The sequence below is a fragment of the Cavia porcellus genome, unplaced genomic scaffold (genome assembly GCF_034190915.1).
Source record: "Cavia porcellus strain 051 isolate PalLab524CR breed Dunkin Hartley unplaced genomic scaffold, mCavPor4.1 scaffold_20, whole genome shotgun sequence".
In the NCBI taxonomy this organism is placed as follows: domain Eukaryota; kingdom Metazoa; phylum Chordata; class Mammalia; order Rodentia; family Caviidae; genus Cavia; species Cavia porcellus.
The window spans coordinates 17556514-17583420 of record NW_026947503.1 but is presented as its reverse complement, the minus strand read 5'-3'; positions in this window follow the sequence as shown (position 1 = coordinate 17583420).

The window sequence follows — 26907 nt, the reverse complement described above, 5'->3', positions numbered from 1 at the left end:
ACCCTGGTTTTTGAGTGTGACTTCTCGGCTCAAGTGTAGAACCCTCAACCTACCAGCACAGCTCCTTTACCCTGCTGGCATAAACTGTCTAGCTTCCACTGATGACCTTTAGGCCTTCCCAGCACAGATTTATAAAGACAGAATGGTGTGTGTCATTCTCATGAGCTCTAGACCTCTAGTTGGACTCATGGGAGGCATTGTCATGGGCTTCAGGTTTTCATCTGGACACATGAGGGACATTGCTGTGGGATCCAGGCCCTTGGCTGAATATTCAGTGTCTTTAGTATTGTGGATAGATTTCCTGTACTTTCTTGTGTTAAACTCTGGGTGACCATCATAAATAACATTATAAATTCTGTGTCCTGATGCTAATTGTTCTCCTCACGACCCCTAACTCAAACAGGCCATAATTGATTAATAAGAACATTGGATGAAGACAGAGTTAGGCAAGAAATCTGACAGGCTGAGTTCTGTGACTGTTTCTTATCTGAGTAGGTACTATAATGTGAACTGAGCAATCCCAAACCGCTCTCCAACCATGATGGACAAAACAGGAAGCATTCTTTAAATAATAATTGTTTGTTATCATTTTTTTTCAGATTATAAGATCTATTCTGGACTTTACCTAGATAACTCAATAGATGATACCATGGTTTTTACGTTAAGAGGCACTATGGGTTCAGTGTTGTGTCTTTAAAAAATGTGTATATTGAAACCCTAACCCCTGACATCATTGTAGGTAGAAGTGGAGCTTTAGGAAGTAATTAAATTTAGATGAGAACATGAAAGTGGAGGCTCCATTGATGTATTAATTTTCTAAGAAGAAGGAAATTCTGTAGCTTGGTCACTTCTGAAGACAGGTAAGAATATGGGAATCTGAAAACCTCAATTCCTCATCACAACCTGACCAGACTGCCACCACCAGATCCAACATCTCAGCCTCCAGAACTGACAGGTAAAAAATTCCTGCTGTTTAAACCATCCACTATTTGGTATTTTATTAAAGTAACCTGAACTCACTAAGACAATAGGTCAACAATTATTCTCTATTATTGCAAAGCACCTGCACTGTAAATCAACATGCTGTGCCCCCATTAAGCCAGCCAGTGAACTCCTATCTGGGATTCAGGCCTCCTCCTAAATAACGTCAACAGAGTATAGCACAGCAAACCCATATTTTTCTGCTTTTTTTTTTTTTTTTTCTCTCCAGAGTCTTCTCTTAATCTTTTATTAGTCGAGTTTCTCAATGAGCTTCTATCAACTATCTGTCCTTTCTCCCCATCCCCTCACAATTAGGCAAGTGACTCCTCTGAGGACTGCAAGGCGACCCAGACTTCTGGCTTTCTCTGCAATGAAAGTCACAGGACCTCCTGGAAACCAGCAAGTTGAAATGGGCTTTATTTATGCAGCCTTTAATCTGGAACCATTTTAAGATCCTTTCCTGTCAGTTTCTTTAAGCATTCTTCTCAGTTGGTTTATGTTTATGTGAACTTGCCATGTCTTTGTTTACACATTTGACACTTTTATATTTTCTTTAAACTTCGAATCACACAGTGCTTCCTCACCTTTGTAGGCTGCCTCCCTCGCTGTTTCCCCTGTAGATATCAGTGCTTGAATTTCTCTTTTCTTCAGAGCTGAAATTTTCCGTGAATTACCCTTGACATTTAACATATGCACACGGTGAATATTCAGACTTCAAAGAGTGCTGAGGACAGACTGCTGTGGCTCGGAGTGTTTAGACAGCAGCACACTGCACAGTTCTCTGCATCTCAGGGCCGTCAGCTGTCTGAACGCTGAGCAGTGAATGGGTGCTTCTTTGCTTGGGGCAAGGTAGTGCTCACTGACCCATTTATGTATAGAAATCAAAGCTCAGTCATGATATGGTCTTTGTCCTTCAGGCACCATAAACTAAATTCAGACCACAAAGGCTGGAGATAATGAAACTGAGCATCTTGACCTTCTTTTGGAAAGAAAGTGAGGTAAAACTCATAAACACATGCTCCATTCCAGAATAGGTTGGCAGAAAGTGAAGGAAATTCTCGGAGAGAGTTAAAGGCACACCAAGCAAGAATAACAGAAATTGGTGAGAAGAGAGAACAGTGTAACTCTCCCAGGAAAAGAAGTTAGAGTTGTATTTCTTCTTCACAAAACCAGCAAGAATTTAGTGAAGGAGAGTAGCAATTTAAAGTAAGTGGGTGAGTACCGATGAATACGTCAACTGTGCCTTTAGCATATCTAAACTTATATAGACAGCTTTCTTTCCTGACCGTGAGACCCTAACCTCTTTTATTTTCCTTAGGATATTCACCCCAGAAAATGTATAATTGCAAATTTTTTCCTACCCTTTGAAATGTAGGTAAACCCTCAGACTTTTGCCAGAACGTCTTTCTCAAAGGCCTAGCAGTAAACCTGTGACATGACACCCTGAAAGAAGCTGGCTTTCCCATCTCCCCGGGTCTGAGAGGATGGAAACCTGACTTTAATGAGCCCAATCAGCAAACACAGAGGACCAGAGCGCATTGGTCAACCTCCTTTCCTCCCTTTATGCCCTCCAGTTCTTTTGCACTAACTTTCTAGTGTTTAAAACCCTTCCTGTCATTTGTTACAACCAACTTGGGTGAAATCTCTCTCTCTATTGCAATAGCCTATAATGAAATCTTCTTTGCCTACTTAACTTTGTCTGGTACAATTTTTCTTTGATAGCGATGGACTCTGCCAGCCTGGGGCTTAGCTGTCTCTAACATGACAATCGCCACCTGGGCACCTGGCCCAGAGAAGCTACTGATCTCTCTAGGCCTAACTTCTGTGTTCTCCTTCTAGTTCCAGAAATAAACCTCCCACTTCTCCCTTTTTGTGTGTGAACCAAACTCTCTTCAATCCCAAGTGCTCCATACCCAGGCCCCAATAAATCTTTGTTTCCTGTGCATGTTTTGCATACACAGACACTCCTTCAAATCAGCTGTTGATGTGTCATTTTGCCCACCTCCCGAAGTCCTCCCCTAGCCAGACCTGATAAAAATACTTCCACTTCTTTGTTCTCACTTGAGAGTGCTTCAGTCTCTTCTGTGGCTTTTCTTGCCCATAATAAAGTCCTCTTTTTCCTTTATTTTTCTTTATCTCACCTAAAGTTTTCCTCATGTGTTTTGCCAAGTCATCATGGCAGTGGTCCAGGATGGCAAAAGAGCCAAAAACAACAACATATCTGACTTCCTGCTTCTTCCTCCTCTCTGGCCTGAAACTAGCTTCCTGTCAGGAGGCCGGCATGGGCCAAAGTAACTGCCAACCAGCCAGGACCACAATGTTCATGTCAAACCTCAAAACTCCCTCCCCCACAAACCCAACAAAGCCCCAGTCTTCCTTTATTCCCACAGAGGGCGCTTGGGTCTCTTCTGCAGCCCTCCGCTACACACAGTAAAGGCCTCTTTCTCTTTCCTTGTCTTCTATTTGTGCCAAAAATCTTATCAGATAGTTCAGAGACCCAATTTATGAGTGATTAGGGGATACTGAGTTGAGTTTGAGTCCTGGAATGCAGAAAACTAACCCAGCTGACTATAATCCTCATAGAATAAGCATTGGAAAAATGTTGTGTGGTAGAAAGTATTCCAGGATGGACATTTTCACCACATCTGTGGTGACCTTTCATGAAACAATGGCCCTGTCAGGATCAGAAATTTACAAGTACAGTGGAAAATGTAGTCCTTTAATGGAACACCTGAATAAACTACTAACATGAGTGCATTTATTATACACTTATTAATATAGTGCTTTAGTACTGTGTTTGTACATATTTCCAGAAGTACTAAGAAAATGGATTCTTGTCAAATACACTAACATCAATTTTGTCTTTGATAAAAATTACATTATGGAAACATATCTAAAAAAAAACTCCAAGAAAAAAGTGTAACCATAGAATTTTTGGTGCAGAAGGGAATCATCTAACAGAATTTTCAGTGCTTCTAAAAAGATAAGAAGTATGAAATAAAAGTGGCCTTTATTTTAAGAATGTGGAGAGAGACTCCATGACCCTTAAGAATGTGGGGAGAGACACTATGACCTCTGGGCTCTGGCATTCTCTCTGCCAGACACGTGGTGTGGGGCATACAAGTGGCTTAGGTTTGAGGTGGTGCCTAAGGGGCAGTAGTGATGCACAGGTAGCCCACTGGTATTCATTTTGCACCTCAGGTAAACTGCCTAGGGGCGGGAAAGGTAACCTCAAGATAGAACCCTTGGTTCTGATTCCAGGGCTCCCACCGGCTAGTGTCCCATCTGGGTCCAAATCCTTTCATAACTATTATAGGCAGCTAAGTTAGACAGAGATGAATATGCAGTCAGAGAAGGACTGGGGTCTCAAGGAAGTCAGCAGAAAAAGATAAGGACATCAGAACTGTGTTTGGAGGTACACATGAAGAGATAAGCAGCAACTTGGGATTATACTATGATTAGCTCTACCTGGCCCAGGAAGCCCAGATAGACATGACTCACACAGGGAGGTGCCTAGAATATCGGACCCATCCCTTCTCAAAAATGCTTTTTTTTCTATGAACCCTTGCTTATGTGAGCCATTTCTTATTTGGAATGGTATTAGTTAAGCAGCTATACTTGTAATTGTACAGGTTGATTATAGTTTGACCTACATGGTGCTCACATGGTGACCTTGCTGTATATATTACCCCTAACAAAAGGCCTCAGTGGCAACCTACTTCCACGACCTCCCCTACCTTTTAGGAGCTCTCTGTCCACAAACTTTCACACTCTTTATTTTCTTTATCTTTGGAATTCATTCTTTGATTTCAGGGGACATGTACTTGCCACACCTGACATCTAGCAGGTTGAGAGTTGTAGTTCTATATCATAACTATGCCTGAATTTATCTAGGAATTATTTATACCAAATTTTACATAATATAAAAATATTTTATTGCATCACCAATTTTCCTTCCTTAATTTTTACAGAGAGATTTTTGTGTATTTTAGAGGGAAATATTGTAGTATTTGTAGATTTATTCATGGCAAATTAAATAAAATTCAAAAGCATATAGAAAAACCAATTTGAGGTGTGTTAAATAATATTCGTAATTTATCAATTGTTAGTATGCTTCTACCATGTAAAATACTTGGGCCAGGTTTGTGGAAGGTGAGAAGTGTATATATAATACATAACTGAAATCAAAGCAGGCAATTTTTTTTATTTTGGAAACTAAATGTTTGCAGTGAAAGAGATGTTCCAATCAACTCATCATTTTCAGATTCTCTTACATTGGAGAGCAGAGTAAAAGCTCACCCCAGAAACTCTTACAGTGCACAGAGGTAGATGCTTAAATGTCTGCAGTTCAGATTAAGTAAAATGCAGTGATATTAACTAAGGGTTTCAAGATTCACCCAGGAAACAAATGAGAATATAAAGTAATTAATGGTATCTCAGAGTGAGGACTAGGCAGCTTCAGTATCTCATAACTGTTATCTGATTAGTATTCTAAGCTGACATGCTCAGAAATGCTGATTGCTACCCCTGGGAAAATGTATTGCCAGTGCTTTAGGAATATAATCACAGAGATCCGGGAAGTCTTATCAACAGCTAACAAGGGCCTTGATGATACATCGGTACTGGGTGAATGCACATAACTAGTTGCACTGTTTCTTGTAAATAATAAATACTATTATAAGCAAGAAGTTTTTCATGGTCCTTTGTTCCCAGTCCAAGCTTAGAAAATGAAAGCAGCATCATTTCCCATACAGGATATTCCTGTACGGTGGGTAAAATTACCCACCAAAATTCCTATTGGTGGAATAGGAGTGGCCCCCACTCCTATAAAACTGAGTGTCCCACTTCATTGTTCCTAAGATACTCTAGTTTTAGTCAAATGGCTCAGCATAAAAATGATCCGAGAGAAAGAAAAAGCAAGAGAAAGAAAAGGAAACACAGGTCCCTTGAGATATAAGTCTGTGTTTTATTTACTATGGTTCCCATCGGATGCTAGAATTATATGTAGTTTGTAATATATATATATATATATATATATATATATCCAAGTACTGACAGCAATAAGTGAAGAGGAAAGGAAGCAAGGTGAGGGGAGGATGTGCTGGAGAAAGAAATTTGAAAAGGACAGGAGAAAGAAAGCGAGGGAGAAAATCGAGATTGTATTTAGAGACCAGGATTTCCTGTGGTAGCAGATCACATTTCTGTATTCTTAAAAGGCTTTTGAACAGGTTGCGATGTTTACATGATAAACATGTTGTCATCCTTTCTGGCAACTATGCCACTTTATTCCGAGGGGTGGGAATGGAAAGCTGTGTGTACAGTGTTTACTGCAAACGTTATCTCCTTTGCATCCTCTTACTGCATTCAATTTCTTACCTTCAGTGCTTAAAAATTATACGCTCCTGATGCCAAAGATGCAGTACTGGTTTGCTGTTGAACTGCTTTTGACAGTTCAGCCTAGAGTAACTCCAGAGACCATAAATAAGGATACATATGGCAATACAAAGCCAAGAAAATAGAAGATACAATTTCCAATGCAGCAATAGTGCATCTAGATAAACATGAGTCTTGACTACCATTCTGAGACATGTGCAGAAATTACATTAGATATTGCTACTTCACTGGCCACCAAAACAGTGATACACAGTGAGACATGATGGCATCTTTCTCTAGTCTTATGGTTAAAGCTTTGCTGCAGAATTCAGATGATTCCACAGAACTGAGAGAAGGTCTGTATCCCTAAGGGAGATGAGAAGTTTCTCAGAGAGTATTATTTTGTTTGATTTTTCAGAGTCAACAAACAACTATATTCTGTACATGGTATTTTGGTGTGAGAAAAGAATATAATCAACCTTGACGTGTATAAAAAGTGTCAGCTCGCTTAACAGAACTAGTTACAACTTCATCAGCAGTTTTAGCCTACTAAAACTGCTAACACAAAAATTACAAAGCTATCCAAGTACCTTCGTACCCCAAAATGGCTCTGACAGCATAGTCAAAGATTAAAAGTGACGGTAAGGATATTGGATTTCAGAGTACTAAAAGAGTATAACTTAACCAAAAGCAACTTCTACATAATAGTAGAAATGCTTTTAAGGTAGCTTTCAACCTGGAAGTCCCCACACTGAACAAATGCAGTGCTGACCTACATAATTCTACCTGCTGTAATTTCATAAAACGGAGACTCTCTAATGTAAGGAAGCCTCCCTGCCCAAAAAGGGTATTCCTAGGTGTCTGAGAGCTGCAGATGGAAAGGTGATAGGTAACACTTCAGTATTTCAACTAGATGCAAACTGAAATCAGTTAAATCTGTACTTGAGATGTAAATTGAGGAGCTTATAAATGAAGCTTTTCTGCAGTTAACAATGAAGAATATAAACCAGAGTCCAGGAAGATTTAGGACCATATTACTGCATAAAGAGAGAATTGGTAATTATACCAAAAAAAAATTAGAACTCACAAGAACCAGTGTAAAGGAATTATTATATTATTTTTGTTTTCATGAGAATGATCTGAGTTATGTGAGCACCATGGATGAAGCCAAATCATAACTGAATGAAAGAAGCTACACACCTATGAGGAAATATTTAATAGTTCCAATCGCATAAAGTTCATGGGTACATGAGTGGGACAGACGGACTGGAAGGCAACATTAGGAAGTGCTCTAGATGATACATGCTCCTCATGTCTTGACTGAATATGGTTATCTGGGTGTATATGTATCTACGTAAAAATAGAATTGAACCGTAAAATTCTAGGTATTTTTAAGAAGTGCAGAAGGATACCTGATTTTGGGGGATCCCAACACTAGCAGGCTTTAATGAGACGAGATCAAATGTCCTTGCAAAATGTGTACTGATATCTGTTTCTAACCTCTGAGGCATACATTGCCCCCTACTTCCTAGTGCTTAAACAAAATGAAGCCATCCTTGAACATTCACTCCTATCAGCCCCATTTGGTACTTACCACGTTGTGAGTCTCCATAAATATTAAACAGGCACTCCCAATTCAAGGACTAAGTGAAATTCAAAAGCACACTAGGGAGCCCAGAGTGTTCACTAGGCACTGGTATTGGAATACCACTGGTATGTTAAACAAAGCTTATATTTAGGAAATGCTTTTAAAAGCACTTTGGAAAATGCAGTCATACTCTTTGCTCAGGTATTTAAACATCAAACTATACACACACATGCACGCACACACACACACACACACACACACACACACACACACACACGCACGCGCGCGCGCACGTGCGCGCACACAGCAGAAGAGCTACCATTTGTAAAGCTTATTAGTATACAATCATCTCTCAGTAACTCTGGCCTCTGGAGGATGTACATAAATCTCAGAGGATAGAGAGAAAAGATTCTTGCTTCTCAGGTTTGTGAGCCTTAATTCACCATCTGCTACTTGATTAATAGAGTACGTTTGGCATCACTCTGCCCTGCAGCCAAAACTAGAGCATGCTAATGATGACCAATAGGTAAAGAGGAAAACGGAGAAGATTGGAGTTCACAATACTTAGGTGAAGAGCAGAAAATCATTCATTTTATTTAACTCAGACTTTGAGAGTGTGGGGAAAAAAGAATTTGATTTCTCTCTCTGTGCACAGTTGAGAATTCATGGAAACTTTCTGGCTGTGCTTTTATTTTGTATATCTGAAGAAAGAAAACAGAGAATACAGAGCGTGTGTGCTGTGTATGGCTGTGTGCATTTGCATGTGTGCGTGGAGGAGCTAGGGAAATACTGCCCCATGTGAGGGGCTGGCGCTGGGCTCTGAGGGACTTTCCTTGCCATTCTCACTCTCTGCTCCATACATTCTTAGTTGGTTGCTTTTCTGCTACCATCCTCAGTAACAACAAATGTGAAAATAAGCCAAAATGACAGCCCAAGACCGGGACAAAAAGCTGGTAGTGCCCACAAAGACAATTTATATTTCAAGCAAACAGGTCCCAGGGTATTTTTTTTGTCAGTTTCCTTTGTTCAAATCCATTATTTTTACTTGAAACTACTCATGTAAGGTTGCCCCTGTTCCTGGTGCAAGTTATAGTGGGTTTTTTGATGGTTCTGTCAGTTTTATCTGTGGACAATTCCTAGATTGAGTAACTGGAAAACCAACCACCGTGGGCTAGCAAAACTCATCCGAGGAGGCAGCAGTCCTTGCTGTGACTGTGGACAGGAAAATGTGGTTCCCACATTACTCCCTTTGTTGAGACCTGGCCGCTCACTCCAGAGCTGTTCCAAGGATGATGCTCTTGAAGTATGTGGTGTCCCGTTTGATGCACTTGGGATCCATGCATCCTGGAGGAAACACTCTTGGTAAGCTCAGGGCCACCACAACCTGATCCACATGCAACACATGGAGGGAAAGGCTGAGGGAGAAGGGAAGTTACATTAGTTTAAATTCGGATTGCATACAGTAGCCCAGGCCAACGGACTTCAACATTGTTTTTTTCATTAAATCAGAATAAAATAATGGAATAAGAGGACACAGTTCCCAGGGAGTCATCTTATTTCCAGTCAAAATAACTGTTCCTTCTCCCTCTTTCCCTTTGCACTGACACATGAAACTCTTCTGGGTGAAGGAGACCATTTCATAATCAAGGATTTCCCTACGACAGTGTTACAGAGAAAAGGGGACAGTTGGGAGAGGAAAGAGAACAGAGAAAGTACCAGCCTCCAAATATATCTAAGTGTACATAAAATGGGATTGTTCATCTGACAAGGGGGTTATTCAAATTATTCAGAGTTGTTATAAGTATTCTTTTCCTGTTATTATTCTATTGGTAAAGTACACTGGGGTTTAATGTGTGCCTTTCAAGCCCTAAGTACACGGAAAACTGTTACAAAGTTCTTAATTTTTTTCAACTTTATTAACATTTTTCCAAATGGAATTAAAATTAAAATATAACTTGTTTTTTAAAACATTTTATCTTTAAATTGAAGATATCATATTACAGTTGTATCATAGACCTATGTTTGTTGAATCACAATTCACAATGGCTAAATTTTGAAAACAGGCTGTATGTCCATCAATAATGGAAAAAGAAATTGTGGCAGTGATATGCAGCAGAGTATTACCTAGCCATAAAAAGGAAAGTAGATTACAAGGTGAAGCAAAGTAGACTGTTACACTTTGAGACTGTAAGCAAAATAAATCCAACACAGAAAGGTAAAAATAACACAGGTTTTCATATATGAAAAATCCATGTATAAACAATTTAAAAGAGAAAAATAAAAGATAGAGGATAAGAAACAGACAGCAAGACCTTCTGCAGATGGAAAGGGGGTCTAAAAAAGGGTAGTCTAGGGAATAATGCAAATGGAATTAAACTGGACTAAGATACAATATGTACATGTACCAAGTCCCCATCATGAACATATTCCTTATGTATCACAAACGTGACCTAATAACATGATTTCAAACCTTTTATCTTCAGAAATAATTATGTAACTTACTTGGTCAAACTCTGCAAGAAGAGCAATCAAAGAAGCCTTTGCAGATGCACTGTTTGGCTCTAGAAACATAATTTTACACAGATACACTCACTGACTCAAACATGAGCATGACAGTAAATGAAGGACAGACGTTGAAGGTGCAAACGGCTGGGGCCCCTTAGCGAATGGGCAGCATGTCTACATACCTCAGAAAGCATCAGTATGGCGGACACTAATGAAATAGCTAATATCCCAAATGTTGGTCCTGACTTTTCAGTGACATTGCTATTGATTATGCTCACATGACTTTGTTAAGATATGGTCTACTATAAAAATTCCATTGTCACAGAAAATAGGCAAATATTTTAATTTTTCAAACTTCTAACACACACGTAAAAAATAGTTACCTGAAAAATTATATGTACCATATATTTAGTTGCCTTACTTTAGTATACAATTTAGTGAGACTGTTACAACCACTAGGTATATCTCAGATCCACTACTAATCCCTTAGACCTATCAAGAAAATAATCACCTAATTCTAATGTTGTTATGATTCTCTAAAGAAAATGAAAACTAAACAAGTTTAGATTTGAGAGACTTAAAAATAATTCATTTAATTATTTGATTAGTAGCAGTGAATAATATTAATGGAGAGAAAGAATAAAGTTGACCATCGGAAATGGGGAAGGAAGGAGAGAGCGGGAGGCGGTCTAGATTTCCCTTTGGAGCAATCAAGTACAATTACAGGTGGGCAGAATCTTGGGGGAGAGTACCTTCCCAGGTAGGGCCATCTGAAGCAAAAAAGTGGACGGGAGGCCGCATGCTCACTTTTAGGTCCACTTAACACGTGATCCAACTTAAAATACCCACTCTGAGTTGAACAGTTGAGTAGGAAAATCCGGAACACTGAAGATATGTCTTGACTAGAGACACAGATTTAAGAAAAATAGGACACAGATTACAGAGAAAGAGTAGCGAGGTGGAGGAGTCTAGAAAAGGGAACAGAGAACAGTGTGTCTTCAAGATGTGACAAAGGATGCTAATTTTATGCTAACCAGTAACAAGGAATAGAAAACATACTTAATATTTTATATTTTCTATCATAGACTGTTATTATTTAACAACTGAAAAACTTCAAATCTGCCACTAAAGATCAAATGTATGTAAAATTGAGTAAAATACTGAAGTACAATAATCTTGAAAGATTTGGGAATAATTTAGGGATTTCTACTTATGTCTGTCTCCCTTATTTTCTCTGCGTTCCTCCTGACCATGAATCTTATTCAGCTCAGCTTCCCTAAAATAGAAGATAGGAAGCTATATTGTTAAGTTTCTCATGTAGCCAAAGCTCAATAACTTTCACCAAAATGGAGAATGTTTAACTTAGCCTACACAATGAACTAACCACAGCTAAGCATCTGACAGAGAAAGAATCGCTCTAAGAGGAAGCCATGGATCAGCCTGAGTGGTTTAAATGAAAATGCTTTCATGTGCCCTGGTAGATATAAACTGGTTTGCGTGGCAGGTAGAACAAGTAATATTCCATTTTACAGGAAAATAAACTGAGTTATAAATGTGGATACTACTAAAATCCACAAAGTGAGTCAGTGATAGGATCCAACACAACCTTATCCTGAGCTTCTGACTTTTACATATGATTTTTGAAGTGTAGTACACTGACTAACGGTACCAAAATTCAAAATATTCAGAGCTGACAACACTTAAATAAAGAAAGAGAACTATTATAGCATTAGTGGTGACAGAAAGGGCTCGCACTGAGAAATGAATGATGCTTTTGGATCGACATAAAGAAGGACCATTTAGAATTTGTCTTTCAGGGTATGTATTCCCCTGAGTTAAGTAACATATTTATGTCTCCTTCATTAACAAGCATACTTGCTTACAGCCCAATTTAGTTCCAAAAATATTGAGTTCTTGCTCTTTATATGGCACTATGACTTTCTTCCAAGAGATGAGTATACACAATATAATCAATGATAATTACATCAAACCCAGTTACATATAACTGTGATGCAAAGTAGGATACAGTACATTTTTTAGAAAGAATATAATGAATACATGAGAACACAAAAGCATGCTCAGTTACTGAAAAAGAAAATGGCTTCATAGATAATATGACAGTTGAAAGAAATTCCATGTATGATGTGCTGCATTTCCTAGACATCATTTTACAAATCATGTCTTTTAATTATGAGTAGATAATAAGGACCAAGAGTGAAATGGGTGAAGAATAAGTTATCTCAGAGAGAAAGAAAGCGCAGGCATCACCATGCAGTATTTCTTGTTTTTTGGAATGCAGATGATAAGTGGGACAGTATTCCCAGGTGATTCTATAACCTGAAACTGTTAACCATTATATAAGCTTTGACCATTGAAAAGAAGAATTAAGTGATTAGGAATCATAGCAATTATTCAAGTAGGAGAACAATGTCTTTGATTCTTTTGTTGAATCACCTTGGGATTTTTTTACTAAACTAGAAGTGGGTTGACAGCAACTGAAATGAGTCAGGAAATTCTGTTTAGAGTGTTGGATGAAGTTTGGAGTATAAAGGAAATATCAGTGATGATTTTCATACAGGATTCTGCAGATAAATTGACAGGTTTTTACCACAAGTAAAGCATAAAATTGAGTGATACATTTTGATTGTGATCTGGGTGACTCCCCCCCCTCCCAGGATTCATTAATATTAAAAGTTGATTTTCAAGAAGTGCTGTGAGACCTTTACAAAGTGGTTTTCGTGGAAGGTTCTTAGGTCATTGTAGGGTATCCTCTCAGAACATAGTTGTCTGGGGAGTCCTTGATTATTCTCACATTCAGATCTGTATAAAAATGTATGTCTTCCCCACTGTCTTCCACCCTGTTCCAAGATATCATTACTTGCACATGTACATTGCTGCGCTCACTATCTGTGCTGTAAGTGCTACAGCCAAGGAGCACAAAGCCTGACTACGAATCTCCACTGAATAAATCTTCTGTTCTTCATAGGTAACATTTCTCAGATATCTCATTACAATGATGAGAACTTGACAAACATACTGAGACGTTCCACTCCCAAGGAGAAAACAAGAATGTGGAGAACAGACATGATTCCACAGATTTTTACAATTTACAGAATGTTTCACGTCTGTTATAGTGTTTGACCCTCCCGGTCTAGTTATTATTTTATAAATAAGAAATAGGCTTAATACAGATGACATTTTTGAGGTGATAAAATTTTATGCAGTACAGTTGGACTAAATACCTGGTCATCTGAATTTAAATTCATTGCTCTTTTAAAAGTACTTTAAAAGTAATGATCAGTGAATAAATAGTAGTTGATATTCAGTAAATGTTGCTGAATGAATGAATAAACAGTAAACAGTATGTAGAAATTGCAGAGCAGACTAGATTTAAAGAATTAAAAGAAAATAATTAGCACTACTATTAACAGGTAACATTACTGAGTGCTTAATCTATAGTAAAGCTTGTTTTAGATACTTCAATAATAGCTTCCTTTTCAATTTAAGCTTCACAACAACCCCATGCACATTGAATTATGGTCATTCTCTTTTACTGATGAGGAGACTAATGCACAGTATCCCAAAATAATTGATGGGGCACACCCAGCAACTCAGTGGAGGCTCTGTAAGAAAAGCTTTCTGTCTGCAAAGCTGACTTTACTAACAACTGCATAGTCCTACAGTTAGTCTTAAATTCGTGGAAATATTTACAGACAGATGAAAAGCAGAGAGGGAAATAGATTAAGAGAATGGTGTGATGGTTAATCTTGTGTATCAATGTGACTGGGTCACAAGGTACCCATATTAAATCAGGTGTGCCTGTGAGGCTGTTTGTGAATAAGATTAGCATTTGAATCCATGGATAGAAAATGCAGAAGGTCTCTGCAGGACAGATGGTCCTTACACAGTCCATCATAGAACAAAAAACTGAGGAAGGTAGCATCATATTTTTTCTGCCTGCCTCCTTGAGTTGGAATGTTGGTTTCTTCAGCTTTTGAACTGTGTTTACATCATCAGCTCCCCTGGTTATCAGAATTTCAGATTCTGACTAGAAATATACCACTAGCTTCTATGGGTCTTCAGCTTGCTAATGGCAGATCATAGGATTTCTCTGCCTCCATAATTATGTGAGTAAATTCACCATATTAAACTTATCTATCTATCCATCCATCCATCCATCCATCGATCTATACCTTTGGTTCTGTGTCTCTTGAGAACTTTAATATGAATTGGATGACTGAAGAGATGGAAGGATGGATCAAAAGAGGAACCAAGAGCTAAAAAGAAAGACAGAGAGAGGAAAATACTAGGGAGCACTGCCACTAACATATTGAAGAATTCATCATCTAAATTGTTCAAAACGCAGGATTAAATAGATTTAGTTTAATTTTTTATTAATTAGTCAGTGTTTGTAGTACATAATGATTTCATTCCTTTTAGGGACTTTGAACATGTTCGTAACACATGTTGCACGTGGTAACACATGCAGTAACACATATTGTACATATTGGTAACATACTGGTAACACATGTCAATAATACATATTAATTCTTTTTTATCCACATTTCTTCCCCTTTTACCCATTTCTTGATCTTTCCTTTATGTATATATTTATAATATATAATGACTTACATTCCTTATGTGGAGCTGGCACATATGCTTGCAAACCTGAATTCATTTATTCATCCCTTTCCCTTCCCTTCCTCTTTTCTCCCTCCCTCTATACCCTGCTCCTTTGAGGAATACCTCACCCCTTTTTCCCATCATTGTCTACTCTGCTCTTTATTTATACTTTGGGTTTTTATATGAGAAAAGCTATATGGTATGTAAGATTGTGTGTCAAATTTATTTCACTTAGCATTATTATGGTCTCAAGGTATATTCATTTTCCTACAAATGGCTCAAGTTTATCTTTTTTATGACAGTAGGGCTCCATCGGGTGTAAATACCAAATATATAATTCCAATTTTTCATTTTGCATAATTTGATTTGCTACTCATTGATGTTAATATTTCTTACAACCTTTTTTTTTTTTTGGATCAATAAAAACAGGACAAACATCAGACATGTCTCAGTAAAGGAATGTACCTTAAGCCCATACTCTCATGTGAAATAAATTGCACATACATGGGTAAATATTGCATTGTGTCTCTGGTGTGAGAAATGGGAGGTGTAAAATGAAGATCAAAATGCATGATGGATATTGTGAAAAAGGAAGAATGTTCAAACGAGAAGGAGAACTAGGGCAGGAGAAAGAGGAAAGAACAAAAAAGAAAAGAAAAAAATGAATAAAGAAGGAAAAATGAAACTAAGCTTTTGTAAATAAGGGAGGGAAGAGGAATTGAAAAGAGGGTAGGGAAATGGGAAAAAGAGTCAAATATATTATGTACAGGCACAGATTCCCTACAATGAATATGGTCATTATGTATACCTAAAATATATTTAATTAATTTAAAAAAAAAACAAAATTCAGTTTTTTTAAATATTCAGTTAAAGGGGAAAGGTTATATCACCCTAGGTTTTTATTGCCAAAGTATTTTTAGATTCAGTGAAATCCTTAGCAAAACTATTTCTTAAAAGTCTAATCATAAGCCAACTAAATGACTTGATGCCTCCTTTTATTTTTTCCTAATTGAACATACAATTCAACACTTAGCTCCATAAGCCAAAGTCTTAGATTTCTAATCACATCTCTTTATGTTAAGCATTAACAATATATTTTCAAATGGAAATGTATTTAAGAGATTAGATTACAATGGCATTTCAAATACACAACACACACACACATACACACATTTCCAAAACAATGTAATTTAAAATTACTGCTTCTCTCAGTACCAATTTTATCAATCATTTATATCTGTTCTTGATGAGAAGGGAGTCTAAAGAGGCAACATAATATATTGAGTTAATAATAATCAGATTCCCTTGTACTTATTCTCCTGATTCCAAGCACCTTCTAGATACTATCTCCTGATTTTAAGCACCTTCTAGATAGTATCTCACTGATCCCTACAACACCACTGTCCGATGGATGGCAAATAGTGTGCTCCACTAGGTGCAGAAGTGATAGAGATGATGATTATAATAATATATTGTGTTTGTCGAGCATCCTTTGCTGAAGTTCAGAACATTTCACAGATGCTATCAAATGAATTGCCTGAGCTTGCCAAGGGATTGGCACCAACAGATATCAGCTTCTTACAGATGACCATGGAAAACTAAAATATACACAGAGATATTTAATTTTGATGCAGGGGACAGTTGAAATGATCTTTTTCTCCTATGTATATATTTAGTAATCTGAAAAGTTAATGGTTATTGTTGTTTACTTGATGCTAAAAGTAAAGTTTATTGATAGATGATATATAGGTAGATAGAGAGATAGATAGATTTTAATGTTTTCAGTCCATGGTGATAATTACTGTATCATGGTGCCATGCCAACAGACTCATAATTGCTGCTGAAAGAAAAGATGAAGTTTCTATATTTAGCACATTTTCTGAAATTCTAATGGACTTAATTTCTAAAGGCTAATTCAAAGTCTTTCTGAGGTTGGCATATAAAAATGATATAAATAGCAATGAATGCAAAAACTTCAAACAATGTTCCGATCATAAAATAAATTTTAAATGCTGAAATGCCATAAAACTCAAAATGACTGCAATAATTTTATTTAAAAAGGACAAAATAATTTTTGGAATGGCTTTCTACGCTTTCTGATACAATAACAGAAATTAGATAAAAGAACATTCCTTCATTATACCCCATTGGATTTTACTGTTACTCTACAATCTACGTTCACTTGAAAGATGCTAAATGAGAAGAAAGTAGTTGTTTCCTGCAGGACAGTGGGTTTAAAGTGAGGAAGAGGTTGGCACTTTGTAGGCCTACTCAAATGGGGATCACAGGACAGTAGGGGAACTTCTGGGAGACCAGGATATACAAAGCTTTGGAGGCCCTGGAAAGACATGCATATATATATTTAAATGTAATGAAAACAACTGAAAGGCTTTGAGCAAAGGTTTGATACGATCTGACTTCCATTTAAAAATCATTCCAGATGCTTTAAAGATAGTCGACTAGAGAATCTCATGACTGGGACCAAGAAGATCACCCATGAAGCTGTTCTCATAGTCAAAGAAAGGGAGGGTAGAGTCTCTAAAGAAATTCCAATAATAAAAGATTAAAAGGAAATTTCAATTTATGTTAATTATGCTATTTTTTTAAAAAAATCAGTACCAGGGATCAAACTCATGACTGCTTGCTTGCAAGGCAGACACTTATGCCGCTGAGCAAAATCCCCAGTCCCCTTATTATGCTATGTTTAAACAAGTTATCATATCCCCCTTCTGTATACAAGAGCAACCATAAATGAAATGACATAATGGTAGAAATTGCATTTTTTTTAATCACAAAAAGTTGTACATCTCAAATTTATTATCATGGTTAGAGAAATAGAATGGATTGAGTCTCTATTTCTTATTGTGTCTATTCTTCCTTGAAATAGTCGAAACTTGCTTCAGTGCAGTTTGATTCACACAAAGAACAGAACCAATTATAACCAAAACCTTTCTTCACCTGCTTGATTTATCTTAATTTCCCTAGATTTTAACAAAGGCAAAAACATATGAAAAATATTAACAGACAACCCTAAAGGGATAGGAAACATTCAATTTTAAGTGTCTTTCTTCTTCATCCAATAAAAATAGACAACAGTAAGCCCATCCCTTTATGTTCACACTGTTTGTTATGGATTTTTTCTTTAGTCATTAATAAAGGAAAGAAAGAAAGAAAGAAACTTTTTCACCACCTGCTCAATATTCTTTACAAATAAAGATGTATACAAGGATTCAGAAAGTTACCACTACACATCTGACCCTAAGCATGGCCTTCTAACCTAGACCAAGTCTTTGTCATCATGTACTTTATGTGAACTACACACACAACTCATCCTGTGACCTTTGAATCAATTTAGTTATCTTCAGTAAGAGTATTGTAAATAAGTGTGCTCAAGCTTATGTAAACAATCCATTTATTTCCTTACTGTATTAATGTTCAGTTTTGTTTTAGATAATAGAATATTTTCAGTAGAATTAAGAATGTCTATCTAATCTAAAGCTGGAAATTTAAAGTGTGACTAAGATAAATTAAAATATCTTGATATTGTACAACTTTAAAAATAAAGTTTTCTAAAAAGAAATGAAAAATATGGTTTAAAATCTGTAATATCAATTGCAGTTTCTTGCAAAACATCAGGTACCCAAAGTACAGGTTTAATATGTAATGCATCATTAATCAAAATGAAGCCACATTTTTTTACTGTTAGAGAAGTGTGTGAACTATTTCACTCAAAGAAAAAAAATCACTCTTGTTTTCAGACATGTCTCTGTCATTAATTTTCTGACTTAATAATCTTAATATATTGCAGGCATAACCTCTCAAGTCAGGCAGACCAGGTCCTTTCCCAGGATGCAGGGCAAGATTTTACAATGCTGTTTATTAAAAGCTGCAGAAGAAGGCAGGAAAAAGTGAGAGAATAAAACATTTCCCTCAATTTCTCCCAGTAATTTCATTTTTATCTTTCTAACACTAACATATTTTTCTCAGGTGCTGAATGACCCACTAAACAATATTGCAAAGCTTTGCTTTACCAGAAGTTACTGAGTGCTAAGTTGCTTACAGATTTGAATACTGAGGCAATCTTTAAGAAATCTATTTTTTAAAAAAAAGAAGAGTGGAAAGGAAGGGAGGGAGGGAAGAAAAAAAGAAGGATGCTACTTTCATTGTGGCAGCCAAATATGCATTTCATTTTAATTCAAGGAATTATTTAATCCATTCTGATTAAAGCACATCTGGTGATAATTATGAAATATGTAAACAATGAAAAAAAGTATTTTTCAAACAGTAAATAAAAATTCATCAATGTTGGTAACAGCTGACTTGAATTTGCCTCTCCTCTCTATTATCTATATTTGGAATACTTAAAACATACCTTATTATCCTGACACATAATTATATACAGAATAAAAGCTCTCTTAATGATCATATTTAACTCACCATCCCTACTAAAATCTAATTAAAGTTTCCATAGAGGAGAAGAGTCTGAATTTAGTGAAGAGGTTTACACAACCATTGAGCTCTCATTATTACTAATAGGGTAACTTGAAACATTTGGGAATAGAAAATATTTTAAATTTATATCTATACTATAAGATCCCAAATAGCCATATGTTAAGTGTAAGTTTTCTTTAAGAGAACGAACTGAAAATGAACATTTTTCCCAAGAAAATTTTAGTAGTCTCTTCTGCAATACTTATTTCATATGATATCTATCTTTTCCATTGGTCTTGAGTATGATTTTTTTAAGCTGAAAGAACATAGCCATGAGGAATATCAAAAGCAAAACAGCTGTGTTTACCCAGTGGGTAAACTTAAAAATTTAAGAGGATCCGATATTTTTATTATTAATTAATATTGATATTATCATAAATACATTTCTCCTGTTTTTCCTCAACTACTGCACCTATTCAGTGTCTTTATGTATGCCTAGGAGACTGTTGTGGTTTAAGTTTGGATGCTTCCACCAAGCCTCATGCAGTCATGGAGGTGGCTGAACCTAGCATTTGTGATTGGCTCATTTTCCAGCACTGGGATTGGTGGTATGAATGCTGCACCCATCCAGTGAGGAGTAGCTGATATACACTGTAAGGGAGGGAAGAAAGCATGCTTTTGTCTTTTTTTAATGCTTCTTGCTTGAAGCGGCCATGACCGGCTGTCCCTTAGCCAGGCCACCTTACCTTGGAGCCAACTGAATATGGACTGAAGCCTCCAAAATGTATAAGATATATAAACCTTTTCTTCCTTCACTTGGTACTTTGTCTCCCCAATGAGAGAAAAGTAACCAAGACAGAATTTGGTATACTATCCAGGTTGCAGAAAAAAATTTCAGTGCAGTCTAGTGTTGGGGTGGTAGCATGGTTAGTACTGAGCACTTTTGATCTGACCTATTTTGGAAATTTAGAGCAAAGAGCCAGTAGAGTAATTTGAAGCATTTGGCCAGATGGATGCCTCCAGTGGAACTGTGGCTTGCAAAGATGAAACAAGAAAACATTGTTGCTTTGAAGATCAGGAGAATGAAAAACGAACTGAAGACTTTCATCTGAAGGAAACAGCATATTTAAATTTCAGGAGGTCCTTATATTTTACTCTTGCCATGCCATGTTAAAAATTTAATGGTAAACAATTGTGATTGTAATAGTTATTTTAATTTGACTTTAATATTAATTATATATATATATATATATATGTGTGTGTGTGTGTGTGTGTGTGTGTGTGTGTAAATGTTTGTAACCAGGTTAGTTAATCGATGTACTGTGCCTTAATCTTGAATTTTGGTCACCTTTTGAAATTTTGCTTTTGTTGCAAGAATGAATGCGATAAGAATTGTATACACATAATTATTGTATTAATTTTCATTTAAATAGACCGAGACATGTAACTTTCACCAATTTGCCACCAAAGACTTTAACTTAAGGAAATGTGCATGGTTATCAAGTTGGGTGGATTGTTATGGATTAAAAACTAGTGGCCAACTTATACCAGCTAAATTAAATCACCATGGAGATGAGTATAGATGGCCCATGTGATGAAAGTTACCAGCATAAAAACAGACAGAAAGAAATAGCATGGCATTGTGGGTTCTCTTAAGTGTTGTTGGGAGCCATTGGTTCCCCTGGAGGAGCTTTTCATGACTAGCTTCCCTGTTATGAATTCGGCCATTCTCATCCAAGGAGCTCAGGATCTTGTCACTGAGAATGGCTGCGGTTCACTTTCAAGGAACTCTGATCTTTAGTTTGAGCATCATTTCCTGGATTTGGAGGGGAAGATGTGTGCTGCTTAATCTCCAGGAGATTTATCATACTGGCTTCCTGATATGTACTGAGACATTCTCATTGTTGGAAGAGATCAGGACTTCATTGTTGCTGAGGATGGATGTGGTACTTTTCAGGGGAGCCCTGGTCCTTATTTTGAGCATTGCTTCTTGGCTCCACTACAGAACCTTCAACCTACTGGTACAGATCCTTCACCCTCCTGGTATAGACATTCTAGCCTCTACCACTGATCTTTGGGTCATCCCAGAGAAAATCAATAAAACAAACTTACATGAGTCATTTTTGTGGGCTCTAGACCTCCAGTTGGACTCATTGGAGGCATTACCGTGGGCTGTAAAACTTGCACAGTACTCATGCAGGACATTACTGTGGGATCCAGGTCCTTGACTGGATTTTCTAGGCCTTTAGTGTGTGTGCATATTTCCTGCACTTACTTGCATTTAACTCTGGGTGACCATCATAAAATAATATTATAAATTCTGTGTCCTGTAAGTAATTGTTCTCCTTGCAACCCCTGACTACAACAGAGACCTTCCCTCATTAATGCACCAAACAAATGCTGATATTAACAGTTTACTATGTGCCTATTGCTGTGCTACAATTCAGGCCACAGAGGTGAGCATCAGTTTGGTGAATCCACTGCCCTGATGCTGCTGAATCTAGTGAGATGTTCTATTGCCAACTATAGCCAGTTTTCTTGGGATATGTTCATGAAGCTTACAGTATAAATGTTACCTTACTGCTGAAACTTTATGAGAATGTTTTACTGAATCCTGAGTATTACTGTGTCCCCCCCCCCGCATAGCTACATTTTGCTTTATTGAACCTTGTTTGTGCAGCTAAAAATAAAACAGAAAAAAAGAATACAAAAAAAAAAAAAAAAAAAAAAGCAAAGTCTAATGTGGAAGAACAAACCTAGTTGTGTTCAAACAAGGTTTCCATTGTATCTACTCTGCTCTTCTCGGTACAAGAATCAGTAATCACTACCTTGTACTCCTTGGTGTCCTGCACCCTTCAATAGGAGCATGTGCTCAAGTGTGTTGCAGTCATCACTTGATACAGTTAGTTCCTAACTTTAAAACATTACAGTTGGAAATCTTCACAAATGTGAATGAATCTCACATTAATAACATTTGCAGATGTGAACAAATCATAGAAGTATCTCACATGCCCGCTGAATATCACCACTGTTGTGCTGTTGAGTGTCCACTGTACAGTGTGGCAGTGTACCGTAGTACAGTGCTCAAGTGAATCCAAAATATCCAGAATGAAGAGAATAAGCAGTGGTGATGTGGAGGAGAATGCTAAGAAGCACAAAGCAAAAACTATGAAACAAAAGTAAAAATAATTGAGCTATTGGATTGAGTCAAAAGATGGTAGATATCACTAGTTCTTATATCATGAAACTTTCAACCACTGGCACAGTTCTAAAGAACAAGGACCAGATTATGAAACACTTGCCATCTTCTATGCCAATGAACTCACTTTGTCAAACAAACCTGATTTGTGAACATTCTTCTGGAATGGAGCTCATTTGTAAATTGGGAACTTACACCAGTAAGTGGTACCTTGGTTCATGAACTTAACTTGCTCCTTCATTGTAGGGAAGAAGGTAGTACCATTGTTTGTGCAAAGAAGGTATATGTGATTGTCTTTGTACTTGAGATGGGGTTTGAGATTAGAAGCAAAATTTTGCCAAATGCTCCTGTTTGTTAAACAAATTGTTGGAAAATTGTTAAGAAAATCTATATGGTTAGGAAGCGAGTGTGTATAGAGAAGTTTTTTCCTCTCACTAGTCTGTTCATCAATTCCTCTCGGCCCTGCTCTGGTTAGCTCCTGTTCCACAAACCTAGCACCTCACCTTGCACATCAGCAGGCTGTGCACATCCGTGTGTCCTCCTTCCTGCCTGCAGCTGCTCCTCCAAGCCACAGAGCTTCACAGGAGCTGGTGGGAATCCCAGCACTCACCGTGAAGGCACCGTGCTGCTCATTAGCTTCTCTCCACATGTCCCCAGCAATCCTCTAATCTGAGGCAAGTTTCTCTGAACTTTTGAGATGTCAAAAGCACCACTTCTGCTACTGCTGATGGGAATCTTGGAGTTTTAGAAGCATAAAATACCCTTGCTATCCACCATATATTTGATTGTTTCCTTTTTTGTGATAAGGTGAAAAAAATAATAATTACTATGATCAAGTCACTCATTACAGTGTATATGAATTTTTGCAAACTAATGCACATTATTACATCAAACTGAACGTGTAATGCTAGTTCCAACATTCCAAATTATCTTTTTAATATCTTTTTATGAATCTCTTAATATTATAATTAAAGAAAAACTATAAATCTAATAAAAATAAAGTAGTATAATTATGATTTTGTGTTATGAAACCAATTATTTCAGTACATAGGTTTAATCTCACATAGGTTTATTGCAGGCAACTGAGTTGGATAGAAGTGTTGTAGACAGTCAGACAGGGCTGGACCCTCAAAGGAGCCAGTGCAGAAGACCAGATACCTTGAAACTATTGGAGAGACAGACACCTCTGCTGTGGGCCAGACCTTAAGACAAAAGATAAATCATATGCACCCACATACTCCCTAAAGATGAACATCTGTAACTAGCATTCTAAATAGGCTTTTATCAGCTGAGGAAGCCAGGAGTCACTAACTCAATCCTCTACAGGAAGTCACTGTTCTTTAGGCATGATATGTGACTGGCTTCGGAATTTGTCCCCAATTTAATCAATTTTTCCTGAGCAATTAATCTTCTGTCCTATCTCATGCCCACCTTGTGAGATTCCATATTTTCCCCACCTTAAACTTACTTCATTTTGTGATTTTGTTCTGTAAAAGTACCTAGAAAAGACAGAGTCTTTGGCAACCCAATCGGGATTCCTTCTGTCTCTCTCTCAGACAGACTCTTTCTCTCAATAAATATATTCTGCTCTTACCTTCTATTGTTCCTAAAATTCATTCTTCAGTCTTAGGGAACATGAACTCATACCAGACAAGTAGTAGGCTGGGAGTTTCTTTCGCCTATATCAGGTTGAAACTTCACATTTGTTGAAAACAGATGGCTAGTTTGTTTTTGTTGTTTTGTATAATCCTATATCTAACAGTCAATAACCATAAAAGTATAGACTTACAAAAACTTCATTTCCTAAGGCAAAGGTTAACATTAGATAAACAGAAGGTTGAAGCCACCAAAGTACTACAGGATTCTGTGCAATATTCCTTAAAATAGAAGTGAAGTAACCTTGGCACGTTCAGTTCTTTGGTTATATTGCAATATAAGCAAATTGCTGCACCATTGTCCATCTAAATATAATTAAATATTAGATCTCATTCAGGGAATGAAATTAATCTCAATTTAAGTAAGCAATGTTCCCTATTTTAATCAAATTCTAAGAATTTTAAGCATTAAAGAGAGAATTAGACATGTATACTTTCAGGATATGTTCTTCATGTGTCCTATTCTTGCGTTCACTTACTATTTAAATTGTTTAAACATATTTAAGCATCAGCTGCTCTTCATGTGTCTAGAGATACAAGATGAACTAGATATATCTTGTTCCTTTCAGACAAACTTTAGACTGCAGGGGAGGCAACAGTGCAAGAAATTTTTAAAAGTTATTGAGAAATATCAAAAAAATTGTAAGTTCATTCCTTAAGTCAGAGATTTACTTCTTAATTTAGAAAAGTAAGCCAAAGTTCCTGAGGTAGTCTTCAGTAGTTTTACTGTTTTAGTTCACTTTAGTTGCATTTTCAACCAAAATGCAAAATCCTACTAATTCCTCAGAACACCTTTACCAATGCTTACAAAGTGAGAAATTTACAGACCTTGAAAAATCACTTCTGAGTGACACTGTGGGGAGGGGGTAGAGGAGAGCAGTGGTCAGGAGGCATCTCTGGAGAGATTTGAAAGTGTCGCAGTTAATGTGAACCTGCAAAGGCATCTCTAATAGGATTCCGAACCCCAAGGACAGGACAGATCCCCTGAATACTCAGCATTCTGCTCCTTCTATTTTAATACAAGAATGCAAGGTGAGTGCGTTTCTGAGGGGAAAATGAAAATGAGGTATTTCATATCCTCCCCAGCAATTTTCCTTCTAGCCAAACAGGTTTCTCACTAAAGGAGAAAATTCTGCCTTTGCTTTCCCAAAAGCCCTTTGTGACAAACGACAGGTATATCAACCTGGTGGATAGGTGTGCTGAAAGAATTATTGCATCTACGTCACATTGAACTCTGAATCTATTAACTCGAGGGCTGCCACTTTTGAAAGCTTTGTGAGCAAATTTTATCATTGTTTTCTGACTGACTAGTTGATGCCTGGACCATAATTAACCACTATTGTAACTGCTTCCTTTCCAAAATATAGGAACCAAATGAATCAAAGCATGTCTCAAGCTACAGAAGTCATATTAAAAATAACACTCTACTGCATAAAGTCTCATGTTGGTTATATGACCTTTCCATCAGGAAAGAAATATTATGCAAATATTCTACCAGGAGCATCTGTAATGATATTGAATCCAGTGTATCTATGGACTTCTTAAAATCCTTGTTTTCATATCTGGTTGATGAGGTATAAATTAAGCTGCCACGCTTTTTAAAAGATAGCATTCCTGATTAATGTTTAATTTGCACTAATAGAATAGTGTTAGTTCTATAAAGATCTACTCTCTACCTCTCTTTCAGGAGTTTTGAGTTACCTTAATAGCTTCAAAGTCATTAGAGTCCAATTCAGTGTTAACCACAGCCCTGGTAGAGACCAGTCAGAAATGGCAGCATGTCTATATTACACTATATTACACTATTGTACTTTAGTCCAATTTAAAATTATGTTTAAATATTTATTAGAAATACAGTTAAATTGGATGATTTCCAGTTAGTCTAAGCAATCTTAGATGTCAGAATAAAATCTTTATACTATCTCAAATAATTGTTCAAATGTTTTTTCTCTGTGAAATCATAGCCAAATAACTATGGTCTGATTAAGTGGAGTGAAGAAGGAAGGAACACGGATGTATGTTGGCATAATTAATGGGCCAGTATATTAAATCTAATTAGGTGAGTGTTCTGTGGATGAACATATCTGTGAAATAGTTTTATGGGATGATAGGAAATTTGAATTATTCAGGCAACAGGATATTGGATGCCTTTTAGTTGCTGACTTAATCCGAGTTTTCAAACGTGAAATGCTTTGCGGAGTGGTATTGAGTATAACCTGAAGAGGTTGATTCATCTAGGTTGGCTATAAATCAGCAAGGTAGCATAAGGCAAGACTTCAGCCTGCATGTATCAACTTTTTTCCTGAAATCTCAGCACAACTCTCCTAAAAATGTTAAAAGCTCACCTCATTGCTATGCATGCATGAGTGTCACATATATACTTTCAAAGGTGCTTTGGAAAACAATTGGATTTTTATTTGCATACACAAAAAACTCTGGGATGAGTACATATAGGTGGGTTCTTAAATGTACACTTCAGAAGAGATTCACAATCATACTAAAAAGTAACTAAAATTATTTTTAAAAAATAACTTTTTTCTTTATTTTATCTT